This window comes from Vulpes lagopus, chromosome 6, assembly GCF_018345385.1.
Source record: "Vulpes lagopus strain Blue_001 chromosome 6, ASM1834538v1, whole genome shotgun sequence".
Classification (NCBI taxonomy): Eukaryota; Metazoa; Chordata; class Mammalia; order Carnivora; family Canidae; genus Vulpes; species Vulpes lagopus.
The window spans coordinates 75,028,580-75,042,773 of record NC_054829.1 but is presented as its reverse complement, the minus strand read 5'-3'; the positions used below and the strand labels follow the sequence as shown (position 1 = coordinate 75,042,773).

Genomic DNA, 14,194 nt, shown 5'->3' with positions numbered 1-14,194 from the left:
TCATAATATGTTTTTAAAATCGTTTGTATTTCCTTGGTGTTGGTAGTGATGTCCCCTTTCTCATTCATGATTTTATTTTTTTTTTAATTAACTTTTATTGGTGTTTAATTTACCAACATACAGTAAAACACCCAGTGCTCATCCCGTCAAGTGTCCACCTCAGTGCCCGTCACCCATTCCCCTCCAACACCCGCCCTCCTCCCCTTCCACCACCCCTAGTTCGTTTCCCCGAGTTAGGAGTCTTTATGTTCTGTCTCCCTTCCTGATATTTCCCAACATTTCTTTTCCCTTCCTTTATATTCCCTTTCACTATTATTCATATTCCCCAAATGAATGAGAACATACACTGTTTGTCCTTCTCCGATTGACTTATTTCACTCAGCATAATACCCTCCAGTTCCATCCACGTTGAAGCAAATGGTGGGTATTTGTCGTTTCTAATTGCTGAGTAATATTCCATTGTATACATAAACCACATCTTCTTTATCCATTCATCTTTCGATGGACACCGAGGCTCCTTCCACAGTTTGGCTATTGTGGCCATTGCTGATAGAAACATCGGGGTGCAGGTGTCCCGACGTTTCATTGCATCTGAATCTTTGGGGTAAATCCCCAACAGTGCAATTGCTGGGTCGTAGGGCAGGTCTATTTTTAACTCTTTGAGGAACCTCCACACAGTTTTCCAGAGTGGCTGCACCAGTTCACATTCCCACCAACAGTGTAAGAGGGTTCCCTTTTCTCCGCATCCTCTCCAACATTTGTTGTTTCCTGCCTTGTTAATTTTCCCCATTCTCACTGGTGTGAGGTGGTATCTCATTGTGGTTTTGATTTGTATTTCCCTGATGGCAAGTGATGCAGAGCATTTTCTCATGTGCATGTTGGCCATGTCCATGTCTTCCTCTGTGAGATTTCTCTTCATGTCTTTTGCCCATTTCATGATTGGATTGTTTGTTTCTTTGGTGTTGAGTTTAATAAGTTCTTTATAGATTTTGGAAACTAGCCCTTTATCTGATATGTCATTTGCAAATATCTTCTCCCATTCTGTAGGTTGTCTTTTAGTTTTGTTGACTGTATCCTTTGCTGTGCAAAAGCTTCTTATCTTGATGAAGTCCCAATAGTTCATTTTTGCTTTTGTTTCTTTTGCCTTCGTGGATGTATCTTGCAAGAAGTTACTGTGGCCAAGTTCAAAAAGGGTGTTGCCTGTGTTCTCCTCTAGGATTTTGATGGAATCTTGTCTCACATTTAGATCTCTCATCCATTTTGAGTTTATCTTTGTGTATGGTGAAAGAGAGTGGTCCAGTTTCATTCTTCTGCATGTGGATGTCCAATTTTCCCAGCACCATTTATTGAAGAGACTGTCTTTCTTCCAATGGATAGTCTTTCCTCCTTTATCGAATATTAGATGGCCGTACATTTCAGGGTCCACTTCTGGGTTCTCTATTCTGTTCCATTGATCTATGTGTCTGTTTTTGTGCCAGTACCACACTGTCTTGATGACCACAGCTTTGTAATACAACCTGAAATCTGGCATTGTGATGCCCCCAGCTAAGGTTTTCTTTTTTAAAATTCCCCTGGCTATTCGGGGTCTTTTCTGATTCCACACAAATCTTAAAATAATTTGTTCTAACTCTCTGAAGAAAGTCCATGGTATTTTGATAGGGATTGCATTAAACGTATAAATTGCCCTGGGTAACATTGACATTTTTACAATATTAATTCTGCCAATCCACGAGCATGGAATATTTTTCCATCTCTTTGTGTCTTCCTCAATTTCTTTCAGAAGTGTTCTATAGTTTTTAGGGTATAGATCTTTTACCTCTTTGGTTAGGTTTATTCCTAGGTATCTTATGCTTTTGGGTGCAATTGTAAATGGGATTGACTCCTTAATTTCTCTTTCTTCAGTCTCATTGTTAGTGTATAGAAATGCCATTGATTTCTGGGCATTGATTTTGTATCCTGCCACGCTACCAAATTGCTGTATGAGTTCTAGCAATCTGGGGGTGGAGGCTTTTGGGTTTTCTATGTAGAGTATCATGTCATCGGCGAAGAGGGAGAGTTTGACTTCTTCTTTGCCAATTTGAATGCCTTTAATGTCTTTTTGTTGTCTGATTGCTGAGGCGAGGACTTCCAGAACTATGTTGAACAGCAGTGGTGAGAGTGGACATCCCTGTCTTGTTCCTGATCTTAGGGGAAAGGCTCCCAGTGCTTCCCCATTGAGAATGATATTTGCTGTGGGCTTTTCGTAGATGGCTTTTAAGATGTCGAGGAAAGTTCCCTCTATCCCAACACTCTGAAGGGTTTTGATCAGGAATGGATGCTGTATTTTGTCAAATGCTTTCTCTGCATCTAATGAGAGGATCATATGGTTCTTGGTTTTTCTCTTGCTGATATGATGAATCACATTGATGGTTTTAAGAGTGTTGAACCAGCCTTGTGTCCCAGGGATAAATCCTACTTGGTCATGGTGAATAATTTTCTTAATGTGTTGTTGGATCCTATTGGCTAGTATCTTGTTGAGAATTTTTGCATCCATGTTCATCAGGGATATTGGTCTGTAATTCTCCTTTTTGGTGGGGTCTTTGTCTGGTTTCGGAATTAAGGTGATGCTGGCCTCATAGAACGAATTTGGAAGTACTCCATCTCTTTCTATCTTTCCAAACAGCTTTAGTAGAATAGGTATGATTTCTTCTTTAAACGTTTGATAGAATTCCCCTGGGAAGCCATCTGGCCCTGGACTCTTGTGTCTTGGGAGGTTTTTGATGACTGCTTCAATTTCCTCCCTGGTTATTGGCCTGTTCAGGTTTTCTATTTCTTCCTGCTCCAGTTTTGGTAGTTTGTGGCTTTCCAGGAATGTGTCCATTTCTTCTAGATTTCCTAATTTATTGGCGTACAGCTGTTCATAATATGTTTTTAAAATCGTTTGTATTTCCTTGGTGTTGGTAGTGATGTCCCCTTTCTCATTCATGATTTTATTTTTTTTTTAATTAACTTTTATTGGTGTTTAATTTACCAACATACAGTAAAACACCCAGTGCTCATCCCGTCAAGTGTCCACCTCAGTGCCCGTCACCCATTCCCCTCCAACACCCGCCCTCCTCCCCTTCCACCACCCCTAGTTCGTTTCCCCGAGTTAGGAGTCTTTATGTTCTGTCTCCCTTCCTGATATTTCCCAACATTTCTTTTCCCTTCCTTTATATTCCCTTTCACTATTATTCATATTCCCCAAATGAATGAGAACATACACTGTTTGTCCTTCTCCGATTGACTTATTTCACTCAGCATAATACCCTCCAGTTCCATCCACGTTGAAGCAAATGGTGGGTATTTGTCGTTTCTAATTGCTGAGTAATATTCCATTGTATACATAAACCACATCTTCTTTATCCATTCATCTTTCGATGGACACCGAGGCTCCTTCCACAGTTTGGCTATTGTGGCCATTGCTGATAGAAACATCGGGGTGCAGGTGTCCCGACGTTTCATTGCATCTGAATCTTTGGGGTAAATCCCCAACAGTGCAATTGCTGGGTCGTAGGGCAGGTCTATTTTTAACTCTTTGAGGAACCTCCACACAGTTTTCCAGAGTGGCTGCACCAGTTCACATTCCCACCAACAGTGTAAGAGGGTTCCCTTTTCTCCGCATCCTCTCCAACATTTGTTGTTTCCTGCCTTGTTAATTTTCCCCATTCTCACTGGTGTGAGGTGGTATCTCATTGTGGTTTTGATTTGTATTTCCCTGATGGCAAGTGAGGCAGAGCATTTTCTCATGTGCATGTTGGCCATGTCCATGTCTTCCTCTGTGAGATTTCTCTTCATGTCTTTTGCCCATTTCATGATTGGATTGTTTGTTTCTTTGGTGTTGAGTTTAATAAGTTCTTTATAGATTTTGGAAACTAGCCCTTTATCTGATATGTCATTTGCAAATATCTTCTCCCATTCTGTAGGTTGTCTTTTAGTTTTGTTGACTGTATCCATTGCTGTGCAAAAGCTTCTTATCTTTTTTTTTTTTTTTTATTTTTTTTATTTATTTTTTTTTAATTAACTTTTATTGGTGTTTAATTTACCAACATACAGAAGAACACCCAGTGCTCATCCCGTCAAGTGTCCACCTCAGTGCCCGTCACCCATTCCCCTCCAACACCCACCCTCCTCCCCTTCCACCACCCCTAGTTCGTTTCCCCGAGTTAGGAGTCTTTATGTTCTGTCTCCCTTCCTGATATTTCCCAACATTTCTTTTCCCTTCCTTTATATTCCCTTTCACTATTATTCATATTCCCCAAATGAATGAGAACATACACTGTTTGTCCTTCTCCGATTGACTTATTTCACTCAGCATAATACCCTCCAGTTCCATCCACGTTGAAGCAAATGGTGGGTATTTGTCGTTTCTAATTGCTGAGTAATATTCCATTGTATACATAAACCACATCTTCTTTATCCATTCATCTTTCGATGGACACCGAGGCTCCTTCCACAGTTTGGCTATTGTGGCCATTGCTGATAGAAACATCGGGGTGCAGGTGTCCCGACGTTTCATTGCATCTGAATCTTTGGGGTAAATCCCCAACAGTGCAATTGCTGGGTCGTAGGGCAGGTCTATTTTTAACTCTTTGAGGAACCTCCACACAGTTTTCCAGAGTGGCTGCACCAGTTCACATTCCCACCAACAGTGTAAGAGGGTTCCCTTTTCTCCGCATCCTCTCCAACATTTGTTGTTTCCTGCCTTGTTAATTTTCCCCATTCTCACTGGTGTGAGGTGGTATCTCATTGTGGTTTTGATTTGTATTTCCCTGATGGCAAGTGATGCAGAGCATTTTCTCATGTGCATGTTGGCCATGTCCATGTCTTCCTCTGTGAGATTTCTCTTCATGTCTTTTGCCCATTTCATGATTGGATTGTTTGTTTCTTTGGTGTTGAGTTTAATAAGTTCTTTATAGATTTTGGAAACTAGCCCTTTATCTGATATGTCATTTGCAAATATCTTCTCCCATTCTGTAGGTTGTCTTTTAGTTTTGTTGACTGTATCCTTTGCTGTGCAAAAGCTTCTTATCTTGATGAAGTCCCAATAGTTCATTTTTGCTTTTGTTTCTTTTGCCTTCGTGGATGTATCTTGCAAGAAGTTACTGTGGCCAAGTTCAAAAAGGGTGTTGCCTGTGTTCTCCTCTAGGATTTTGATGGAATCTTGTCTCACATTTAGATCTCTCATCCATTTTGAGTTTATCTTTGTGTATGGTGAAAGAGAGTGGTCCAGTTTCATTCTTCTGCATGTGGATGTCCAATTTTCCCAGCACCATTTATTGAAGAGACTGTCTTTCTTCCAATGGATAGTCTTTCCTCCTTTATCGAATATTAGATGGCCGTACATTTCAGGGTCCACTTCTGGGTTCTCTATTCTGTTCCATTGATCTATGTGTCTGTTTTTGTGCCAGTACCACACTGTCTTGATGACCACAGCTTTGTAATACAACCTGAAATCTGGCATTGTGATGCCCCCAGCTAAGGTTTTCTTTTTTAAAATTCCCCTGGCTATTCGGGGTCTTTTCTGATTCCACACAAATCTTAAAATAATTTGTTCTAACTCTCTGAAGAAAGTCCATGGTATTTTGATAGGGATTGCATTAAACGTATAAATTGCCCTGGGTAACATTGACATTTTTACAATATTAATTCTGCCAATCCATGAGCATGGAATATTTTTCCATCTCTTTGTGTCTTCCTCAATTTCTTTCAGAAGTGTTCTATAGTTTTTAGGGTATAGATCTTTTACCTCTTTGGTTAGGTTTATTCCTAGGTATCTTATGCTTTTGGGTGCAATTGTAAATGGGATTGACTCCTTAATTTCTCTTTCTTCAGTCTCATTGTTAGTCTATAGAAATGCCATTGATTTCTGGGCATTGATTTTGTATCCTGCCACGCTACCAAATTGCTGTATGAGTTCTAGCAATCTGGGGGTGGAGGCTTTTGGGTTTTCTATGTAGAGTATCATGTCATCGGCGAAGAGGGAGAGTTTGACTTCTTCTTTGCCAATTTGAATGCCTTTAATGTCTTTTTGTTGTCTGATTTCTTTTTTTTTTTTTTTTTTTATAAAATAGTCTTTTTTTTTTCTTTTTTTTTTTTAATTAACTTTTATTGGTGTTCAATTTACCAACATACAGAAAAACACCCAGTGCTCATCCCGTCAAGTGTCCACCTCAGTGCCCGTCACCCATTCCCCTCCAACACCCGCCCTCCTCCCCTTCCACCACCCCTAGTTCGTTTCCCCGAGTTAGGAGTCTTTATGTTCTGTCTCCCTTCCTGATATTTCCCAACATTTCTTTTCCCTTCCTTTATATTTCCTTTCACTATTATTCATATTCCCCAAATGAATGAGAACATACACTGTTTGTCCTTCTCCGATTGACTTATTTCACTCAGCATAATACCCTCCAGTTCCATCCATGTTGAAGCAAATGGTGGGTATTTGTCGTTTCTAATTGCTGAGTAATATTCCATTGTATACATAAACCACATCTTCTTTATCCATTCATCTTTCGATGGACACCGAGGCTCCTTCCACAGTTTGGCTATTGTGGCCATTGCTGATAGAAACATCGGGGTGCAGGTGTCCCGACGTTTTATTGCATCTGAATCTTTGGGGTAAATCCCCAACAGTGCAATTGCTGGGTCGTAGGGCAGGTCTATTTTTAACTCTTTGAGGAACCTCCACACAGTTTTCCAGAGTGGCTGCACCAGTTCACATTCCCACCAACAGTGTAAGAGGGTTCCCTTTTCTCCGCATCCTCTCCAACATTTGTTGTTTCCTGCCTTGTTAATTTTCCCCATTCTCACTGGTGTGAGGTGGTATCTCATTGTGGTTTTGATTTGTATTTCCCTGATGGCAAGTGAGGCAGAGCATTTTCTCATGTGCATGTTGGCCATGTCCATGTCTTCCTCTGTGAGATTTCTCTTCATGTCTTTTGCCCATTTCATGATTGGATTGTTTGTTTCTTTGGTGTTGAGTTTAATAAGTTCTTTATAGATTTTGGAAACTAGCCCTTTATCTGATATGTCATTTGCAAATATCTTCTCCCATTCTGTAGGTTGTCTTTTAGTTTTGTTGACTGTATCCTTTGCTGTGCAAAAGCTTCTTATCTTGATGAAGTCCCAATAGTTCATTTTTGCTTTTGTTTCTTTTTTTTTTTTTTAATTAACTTTTATTGGTGTTTAATTTACCAACATACAGAAAAACACCCAGTGCTCATCCCGTCAAGTGTCCACCTCAGTGCCCGTCACCCATTCCCCTCCAACACCCGCCCTCCTCCCCTTCCACCACCCCTAGTCCGTTTCCCCGAGTTAGGAGTCTTTATGTTCTGTCTCCCTTCCTGATATTTCCCAACATTTCTTTTCCCTTCCTTTATATCCCCTTTCACTATTATTCATATTCCCCAAATGAATGAGAACATACACTGTTTGTCCTTCTCCGATTGACTTATTTCACTCAGCATAATACCCTCCAGTTCCATCCACGTTGAAGCAAATGGTGGGTATTTGTCGTTTCTAATTGCTGAGTAATATTCCATTGTATACATAAACCACATCTTCTTTATCCATTCATCTTTCGATGGACACCGAGGCTCCTTCCACAGTTTGGCTATTGTGGCCATTGCTGATAGAAACATCGGGGTGCAGGTGTCCCGACGTTTCATTGCATCTGAATCTTTGGGGTAAATCCCCAACAGTGCAATTGCTGGGTCGTAGGGCAGGTCTATTTTTAACTCTTTGAGGAACCTCCACACAGTTTTCCAGAGTGGCTGCACCAGTTCACATTCCCACCAACAGTGTAAGAGGGTTCCCTTTTCTCCGCATCCTCTCCAACATTTGTTGTTTCCTGCCTTGTTAATTTTCCCCATTCTCACTGGTGTGAGGTGGTATCTCATTGTGGTTTTGATTTGTATTTCCCTGATGGCAAGTGATGCAGAGCATTTTCTCATGTGCATGTTGGCCATGTCCATGTCTTCCTCTGTGAGATTTCTCTTCATGTCTTTTGCCCATTTCATGATTGGATTGTTTGTTTCTTTGGTGTTGAGTTTAATAAGTTCTTTATAGATTTTGGAAACTAGCCCTTTATCTGATATGTCATTTGCAAATATCTTCTCCCATTCTGTAGGTTGTCTTTTAGTTTTGTTGACTGTATCCTTTGCTGTGCAAAAGCTTCTTATCTTGATGAAGTCCCAATAGTTCATTTTTGCTTTTGTTTCTTTTGCCTTCGTGGATGTATCTTGCAAGAAGTTACTGTGGCCAAGTTCAAAAAGGGTGTTGCCTGTGTTCTCCTCTAGGATTTTGATGGAATCTTGTCTCACATTTAGATCTCTCATCCATTTTGAGTTTATCTTTGTGTATGGTGAAAGAGAGTGGTCCAGTTTCATTCTTCTGCATGTGGATGTCCAATTTTCCCAGCACCATTTATTGAAGAGACTGTCTTTCTTCCAATGGATAGTCTTTCCTCCTTTATCGAATATTAGATGGCCGTACATTTCAGGGTCCACTTCTGGGTTCTCTATTCTGTTCCATTGATCTATGTGTCTGTTTTTGTGCCAGTACCACACTGTCTTGATGACCACAGCTTTGTAATACAACCTGAAATCTGGCATTGTGATGCCCCCAGCTAAGGTTTTCTTTTTTAAAATTCCCCTGGCTATTCGGGGTCTTTTCTGATTCCACACAAATCTTAAAATAATTTGTTCTAACTCTCTGAAGAAAGTCCATGGTATTTTGATAGGGATTGCATTAAACGTATAAATTGACCTGGGTAACATTGACATTTTTACAATATTAATTCTGCCAATCCATGAGCATGGAATATTTTTCCATCTCTTTGTGTCTTCCTCAATTTCTTTCAGAAGTGTTCTATAGTTTTTAGGGTATAGATCTTTTACCTCTTTGGTTAGGTTTATTCCTAGGTATCTTATGCTTTTGGGTGCAATTGTAAATGGGATTGACTCCTTAATTTCTCTTTCTTCAGTCTCATTGTTAGTCTATAGAAATGCCATTGATTTCTGGGCATTGATTTTGTATCCTGCCACGCTACCAAATTGCTGTATGAGTTCTAGCAATCTGGGGGTGGAGGCTTTTGGGTTTTCTATGTAGAGTATCATGTCATCGGCGAAGAGGGAGAGTTTGACTTCTTCTTTGCCAATTTGAATGCCTTTAATGTATTTTTGTTGTCTGATTGCTGAGGCGAGGACTTCCAGAACTATGTTGAACAGCAGTGGTGAGAGTGGACATCCCTGTCTTGTTCCTGATCTTAGGGGAAAGGCTCCCAGTGCTTCCCCATTGAGAATGATATTTGCTGTGAGCTTTTCGTAGATGGCTTTTAAGATGTCGAGGAAAGTTCCCTCTATCCCAACACTCTGAAGGGTTTTGATCAGGAATGGATGCTGTATTTTGTCAAATGCTTTCTCTGCATCTAATGAGAGGATCATATGGTTCTTGGTTTTTCTCTTGCTGATATGATGAATCACATTGATGGTTTTACGAGTGTTGAACCAGCCTTGTGTCCCAGGGATAAATCCTACTTGGTCATGGTGAATAATTTTCTTAATGTGTTGTTGGATCCTATTGGCTAGTATCTTGTTGAGAATTTTTGCATCCATGTTCATCAGGGATATTGGTCTGTAATTCTCCTTTTTGGTGGGGTCTTTGTCTGGTTTCGGAATTAAGGTGATGCTGGCCTCATAGAACGAATTTGGAAGTACTCCATCTCTTTCTATCTTTCCAAACACCTTTAGTAGAATAGGTATGATTTCTTCTTTAAACGTTTGATAGAATTCTCCTGGGAAGCCATCTGGCCCTGGACTCTTGTGTCTTGGGAGGTTTTTGATGACTGCTTCAATTTCCTCCCTGGTTATTGGCCTGTTCAGGTTTTCTATTTCTTCCTGCTCCAGTTTTGGTAGTTTGTGGCTTTCCAGGAATGCGTCCATTTCTTCTAGATTTCCTAATTTATTGGCGTACAGCTGTTCATAATATGTTTTTAAAATCGTTTGTATTTCCTTGGTGTTGGTAGTGATGTCCCCTTTCTCATTCATGATTTTATTAATTTGAGTCTTCTCTCTCTTCTTTTTAATAAGGTTGGCTAATGGTTTATCTATCTTATTAATTCTTTCAAAGAACCAACTCCTGGTTCTGTTGATCTGTTCCACAGTTCTTTTGGTCTCGATATCATTGAGTTCTGCTCGAATTTTAATTAACTCTCTTCTTCTGCTGGGGGTGGGGTCTATTTGTTGCTTTTTCTCTAGTTCCTTTATGTGTAAGGTGAGCTTTTGAATTTGAGATCTTTCCAGTTTTTGAATGGATGCTTCTATTGCGATGTATTTCCCCCTCAGGACTGCTTTTGCTGCATCCCAAAGATTTTGAACGGTTGTATCTTCATTTTCATTAGTTTCCATGAATCTTTTTAATTCTTCCTTAATTTCCTGGTTGACCTTTTCATCTTTTAGCAGGATGGTCCTTAACCTCCACGTGTTTGTGGTCCTTCCATATTTCTTGTTGTGATTAAGTTCTAATTTCAAGGCATTATGGTCTGAGAATATACAGGGGACTATCCCGACCTTTTGGTATCGGTTCAGACCCGATTTGTGACCCAGTATGTGGTCTATTCTGGAGAAAGTTCCATGTGCACTTGAGAAGAATGTGTATTCAGTTGAGTTTGGATGTAAAGTTCTGTAGATATCTGTGAAATCCATCTGGTCCAGTGTATCATTTAAAGCTCTCGTTTCTTTGGAGATGTTGTGCTTAGAAGACCTATCCAGGGTAGAAAGAGCTAGATTGAAGTCACCAAGTATAAGTGTATTATTATCAAGGTATTTCTTGAGTTTGGTTATTAATTGGTTTAAATATTTGGCAGCTCCCACATTCGGGGCATATATATTGAGGAGTGTTAAGTCCTCTTGTTGGATAGATCCTCTGAGTATGAGATAGTGTCCCTCTTCATCTCTCACTATAGTCTTCGGGGTAAATTTTAATTTATCTGATATAAGGATGGCAACCCCTGCTTTCTTTTGAGGACCATTTGAATGGTAAATGGTTCTCCAACCTTTTATTTTCAGGTTGTAGGTGTCCTTCTGTCTAAAATGAGTCTCTTGTAGACAGCAAATAGATGGGTCCTGCTTTTTTATCCAGTCTGAAACCCTGCGCCTTTTGATGGGGTCATTAAGCCCGTTCACATTCAGAGTTACTATTGATAGATATGAGTTTAGTGTCATCATATCTATTCAGTCCTTGTTTTTGTGGATTGTTCCACTGAACTTCTTCTTAAAGGGGAATTTTAAGAGTCCCCCTTAAAATTTCTTGCAGAGCTGGTTTGGAGGTTACATATTCTTTCAGTTGCTGCCTGTCTTGGAAGCTCTTTATCTCTCCTTCCATTTTCAATGAAAGCCTTGCGGGGTAAAGTATTCTTGGTTGCATGTTCTTTTCATTTAGGACCCTGAATATATCCTGCCAGCCCTTTCTGGCCTGCCAGGTCTCTGTGGAGAGGTCTGCTGTTACCCTAATATTCCTCCCCATAAAAGTCAGGGACTTTTTTTCTCTTGCTGCTTTAAGGATCTTCTCCTTATCTTTGGAATTTGCAAGCTTCACTATTAAATGTCGAGGTGTTGAACGGTTTTTGTTGATTTTAGGGGGGGATCTCTCTATTTCCTGGATCTGAATGCCTGTTTCCCTTCCCAGATTCGGAAAGTTTTCAGCTAGGATTTGTTCAAATACATATTCTGGCCCTCTGTCCCTTTCCGCGCCCTCGGGAACCCCAATTAAACGTAGGTTTTTCTTCCTCAGGCTATCATTTATTTCCCTTAATCTATCCTCATGGTCTTTTAATTGCCTGTCTCTTTTTTCCTCAGTTTCCCTCTTTGCCATCAACTTGTCTTCTATGTCACTCACTCGTTCTTCCACCTCGTCAAGCCTCGTCGTTAGGACTTCTAGCTTGGATTGCATCTCATTTAATTGATTTTTAATTTCTGCCTGATTAGATCTAAATTCTGCAGTCATGAAGTCTCTTGAGTCCTTTATGGTTTTTTCTAGAGCCACCAGTAGCTGTAAAATAGTGCTTCTGAATTGGCTTTCTGACATTGAATTGTAATCCATATTTTGTAACTCTGTGGGAGAGTGGGCTGTTTCTGATTCTTTTTTTTGAGGGGTTTTCCTTCTAGTCATTTTGCTCAGTGCAGAGTGGCCAAAAACAAGTTGTATTGGGAATAGGAGAAAAAGAGAGAGAAGGAAAGAAAAGAGAAAAAGAAAAAAGAGAAAGAAGAAAAAAATAGGGGAAAAAGAGAAGAAAAAGAAAGAAAAAGAAAGAAAGGAGAAAAAAGAAAAAAGGGGGGGTGGGGGAAGCAATCAGAAATCAAGAAGAAAGAGAGAGAAAAAAAGCACAAAACAAAACAAAACAAAAACAAAAACAAAAACAAAAAAACAAAAAACAAAAAAAACCACGGGGGAGTATCTTCCAATTCTGTGTAGTTTAAGTCCCTTGACTTCCCTTGGAACTGGTCCGTCTCGCTGGTCTTCTCGGGGAGGGTCCTGCTGTGCTGATTCTCAGGTGTTGGCACTTGGGGGAGCTGCTCTGCCCCTGCCTGGTGCACGGCTCAGTGGGGGTTGTTCACCCCGTGAGGCCCCGGGAGGAAGCCACAGTGGCGGGGGCAGCTCTGGGACCCTGGAGTCAGCCCCCGCAGTAGCCCCGGGGCTCTCCTTCTGCAGGGCCTGGGGGCTCCGGGGCGGGGCCGCTGATCTGCTCAGTTCCAGGCAGGAGCGTCCTTGCTGTCCTGGGCCCTCCCGGCCTCTGCCTGTCCCAGGGGAGGCCGGATCCTGGGCTGTGTCCCGGCGCCCTGTGCTCCGGGGCCTGCGCTGTTGGATTCGCGCTCCCGGCGGTGCAGCCCCCTCCGCGGAGCCGCCGCCCGAGCCCCTCCGAGCTGCTCCGGGTCCCGCCGAGCGCTGCAGCCCTTAGGGAGCTCGGCGCATCTCCCGGGGCGCAGTTCCTCTGTTACTGTCCCAGGGAGCCCGAGGGCGTCCCCGCCTTTCTGGGGATCCTGCTCCAATTCCCGGGGAGCCCCTTTCCGCGGGGAAGGTCGGTGCAGCTCCTGCTCCTCCGGGACGGGGCTCTCCTGTCCTGGGGACACTCGCCCCGGCCTCAGCCCGGCTCCTCACGGGGCCCCTCCCCCTTGGAGGCCTTTTGTTTCTTTATTTCTTTTTCCCCGTCTTCCTACCTTGATAGAAGCGCGAACTCTTCGCACTGTAGCGTTCCAGCTGGTCTCTCTTTAAATCTCAGGCCGAATTCGTAGGTTTTCAGGATGATTGGATGGTTTTCTAGGTAATTTGCTGAGGACAGGTGACCTGGAGACCCTGCTCTTCCGCCATCTTGCCCCTCCCCCCCCCCTTGTCACTATTTTAGAAGTTAATTCCTGGAGAACGGAGACCTTGACTATGTGAGTGGAGGTGAGTGAGAGAAACATGATGTGGGACACTTTCCTGACCAGGATGTCTTGTGTTTGCAGGTGCCCAGGGTGAGGTGAAGCTGGTGGAGTCTGGGCGAGAGCTGGTGAAGCCTTTGGGATCTATTAGACTCTCCTATGTGACCTCTGGATTCACCTTCAGGAGCTACTGGATGAGCTGGTTCAGCCAGGCTCCAGGGAAGAGGCTGCAGTGGGTCACATGGGTTAATACTGGTTGAAGCAGCAAAAGCTATGCAGACACTGTGAAGGGGCGATTCACCATCTCCAGAGACAATGCCAAGAACACGCTGTATCCGCATATGAACAGCCTGGGAGCTGTGTATTATTGTGTGAGTGACACATTGAGGGGACTTCATTGTGAGTCCATACAGAAATCTCCCTGTTGAAGGGAATCAGGACCTGTTGTGATGGTCATCAGACATTTGATGGAAGAGTGGACGCATTCCATTGTACAACATACACTGATATTACACTACATGTTAAAAACAGTAATTTAAATAAAATCTGTAAAATTAATTACAACCTAAACAGTGTTAAGTCCCTTAAATTCATAGTGTAACTCAAGAAGATGTTTCTAATGACCAAATATTATATTATTCAGGGATTTATTAATTACTAGTTCTATGAAACCGAAGAGTCAATACACTATCAAGGGGCAATTCCTTGATCTGAATAGTATATAATGAGTTATACTATGAAACATAATTGGTCTTTCT

General features: G+C 41.8%; 1 pseudogene; it reads left to right on the top strand.

Annotated features, from left to right (window-relative positions):
• LOC121492633 overlaps positions 1–13,696 on the top strand; it is a 35,630-nt pseudogene extending 21,934 nt beyond the window's left edge.
• Positions 13,697–14,194: the final 498 nt, after the last annotated feature.